The 3,360-nt window shown below is 43.7% G+C and overlaps 1 pseudogene; it reads left to right on the top strand.

Moving 5' to 3' along the window:
- Window positions 1–1,234: 1,234 nt before the first annotated feature.
- Window positions 1,235–1,640, top strand: LOC101319529 (small ribosomal subunit protein eS26 pseudogene; annotated as a pseudogene).
- Window positions 1,641–3,360: the final 1,720 nt, after the last annotated feature.

Raw genomic sequence — 3,360 nt, 5'->3', positions numbered from 1 at the left:
AATTATTGTGATTTCAGTGTGTGGCAGGGATACTGCTATACGGTTGCAAAACTTCTTTTTCCTCTTAGGACAAAACGTAGACTTTGAGAGTCCAGCCTCCTTTCAGTGACATAGGGTCATGTTATTGAGTTCTGGTCTTTAAATGTGAGTGGGGGTGATATTTGCCACTTCCAGCCTGGCCTGTAGGAACATCCTGACTGATGCTCCCTTTTTTTGTCTCACCAGCTGAACGGAATATGGTAGAGGACTCCAAGGCCTTAGGAAACTGGGAAGCTACCAGATCAAAAGGACCCTAGGTGCCTGAATAACGCCACAACTCCTTGCTGACCCACATCTGATATAAGGTAAGTGACAAACATTTATTATGTTAAGTCACTGAGATTTGAGAGTTATTTGCTATATGTAGTTGTTAGCTTACCCTAGTGAATTAATAATACATATAGTTTTTAATTTAAAATGTGTGAAAATATGAACTCAAAGTATTCCTGTTTAAGACACACAGCAAAATTGAAGAGGTATTTTCCTCCTTTTGTCATGTGTTACAGGAATGTCTTCTCAGAGATCTGTAGCCTTTCATTTATTAGAAAATTGTGCTATTAGAGAGAGAAATTATTGGACCAAATTAAGCAATTCTTAGAAGAAAGTACATCCAGGAACGTGGTTTAGCACATACTCAGGGGCACAGGTCCTGTCACTATTTGGATCCCATCCTCCATCACTTTATTTATCCCTGGATCCTTGTTTTCTACTGCTCTCTCAGCCTCTCAGCCTTCCAGTCCCATTGCTATTCCTAGGTGTTAGTATTCAATATCTGACCACACACCATCAGAAAATCTCTGTCCTCCACTTTCCTTTCCTTTTCTATTACAACTAGAAAAGGATTTTGGTTAGTTTGTGGAATGACAGCTACAATTAGTATGTGGGCTTTAGCATGTTCATTGGGATTTGCTACACTAATCAGACTAACTTATAGCTTGTAGACTATGAAAGGCTTTTCTCGTAGTGATTAGTATCTACATGTTTTCTGTGTGACTTATCAGTACAGAAGACCTAAATCACTGTAATAACTACAAAAGACGTTACAGAGAAGAGAAAAACAACATTTTTACTTTGAAAACTGCCATAGACTATAAAGCTTATTTTTGTATATTTAAATCCTAAGATATGAATACATAAATCACATACATACATATACAATTAAGAACTTCATCTAGCTCTCTCGCCTCCTGCCAAGATGACCAAGAAAAGAAGGAATAATGGTCATGCCAAAAAGGGCCGCGGCCACGTGCAGCCTGTTCGCTGCACCAGCTGTGCCCGATGCGTGCCCAAGGATAAGGCCATGAAGAAGTTCGTCATTCGGAACAACATAGAGGCCGCAGCCGTCAGGGACATTTCTGAAGCGAGTGTTTTCGACGCCTATGTGCTTCCCAATCTGTATGTGAAACTGCATTACTGCATGAGTTGTGCCATTCACAGCCAGGTAGTCAGGAATCATTCTCGGGAAGCCCGGAAGGACCAAACACCTCCACCCTGATTTAGACCTGCGGGTGCTGCCCCACGACCTCCACCAAAGCCCATGTAAAGAGCTAAGTCCTTAAAGACTAAAGAAATACTGTCCCCTGGAAAGACAATAAAGTGGAAATTATACTTAAGAAAAAAAAAAAGAAATTCGTCTATAATATTTCTAATGATTTCATGAAAGTAAAGTAGGGTTATTTTCTTAAATTATGAGTCCTTATGCTTTCCTTCAGTAAGAACTCTACTTGTTTCCCAGAAAGCTTTACATCTCCCTAAAATTCATATGTTGAAGTCTTAACCCCCCAGAACTTCAGAATGTGACCTTATTTGTAAATAGGGTCATTGCAGATGTAAGTGGTTAAGGTGGGGTCGTACTGGAATAGGATGGGTCCCTATTCCAATATGACTGGTGTCCTGATTAAAAGGGGAAATCTGGAGACAGACACACACACAGGGAGACCAGCCATATGAAGACAGAGATCAGCCAAGGGCCAGTTTGCCAGCAAACCACCAGAAGCTAGGACAGAGGCACGGGACAGATTCTCCCTCCCAGCCCTCCGAAGGAACCAACCACAGAGTGATATCAACAAGATGGTGGAAGTCTCCTGCTTATCTCTCCCCAACTCAGCAACAATAAATTGGCAACCATCCATAGGCAAAAGTGCCTTTGTGAGAGATTTGGGATCCAAGTAAGAGATTGTGAAACCCTGGTAGAGCCCAAGACCAAAGAGGGCTGTTTTGAAAAGGTAGCCCATGTGCAGGTGGCAGACTTTCCAATTGTGGTCCCAGCTACAGACTCAAAAGTAGCCCTGTCTCCCCATGGACTCCTCTACAGCCCCATTTGGCATTGTCCTGCCACAACACCATCTGCCAAAGGACTGCGCAGGAGTCACACCTGCCTATGCCCCAGGTGTCTGGCCAGCCAACCTCAGTCCTGGCTGTGGACCCTGAAGTGGTATGTGATCCAGCTCCAACCCCTCTCAGGATGCTAGTCCTGACTCTCCAGGCAACGCCCCCTCCACCGCCCGGGGAGACATGTCTATCTGTGCTCTGAGGCAGGACCTCCAACCTAGGTCCAGCTGCAAATCCTGAACTAGCCCTGTAATTTGGCTAGAGCCCCCCTCAGCCATGAACCAGGAATACTCCTGCCCATCCAGGGACCCACCAGGAGACACACCCTTGTAAGCACCTGGAGGTAGACCTGCTGACCTGGGTCCAACTGCAGATGTTAAAGGGGCCCTGACACCTGCCTCCAGGCCCTCACAGCCATAGTCCAGGAGCAGTCATGTCTGCCCAGGGACCTCTTCCAGCTTCTGGTGGCTCTTCATATTCCTTGGCTTGTGGCAGCATAATTCCACTCTCTACCTTCATCTTCACATAGTCTTCCTCCCTGTGTCTCAAGTCCCCCATCTCCTTTTCTCTTTGAAGGATACAAATCATTGGATTTACGTAGGGCCCATCTTAAATCCTGGATGATCTCATCTTGAGATTCTTAAATAATCACATCTATAAAGATCCTACAAAGGTCACACTCACAGGAAGTGGGGATTAGGACTTTCCACATCTTTTGGGGGGCCATTATTCAACCCCCCAACTACAACATCTTAAAATAGATGATAACTGGTAATCAATAAACCTTGGGTATTTAGAGAGTGCTGAAAATATGCAGTGTAACTGCTAAACAAGGACTTTTGAAATAGAAGATAATTTTTGTAATACTGCAAGGGAAATTCTAATAATAGTCTATAACTAAAAATACTAGTCTATCTCAGCAAAACTTGGGAGTAGAGGAGAATGGGAAAGTTTAGGGAAATGGAAGTGTTTCAAAACGGCTAACTTGTT

This window comes from Tursiops truncatus, chromosome 9 (genome assembly GCF_011762595.2).
Source record: "Tursiops truncatus isolate mTurTru1 chromosome 9, mTurTru1.mat.Y, whole genome shotgun sequence".
In the NCBI taxonomy this organism is placed as follows: domain Eukaryota; kingdom Metazoa; phylum Chordata; class Mammalia; order Artiodactyla; family Delphinidae; genus Tursiops; species Tursiops truncatus.
The sequence above is the reverse complement of the archived record's forward strand: the minus strand, read 5'-3'. Positions and strand labels throughout refer to the sequence as shown.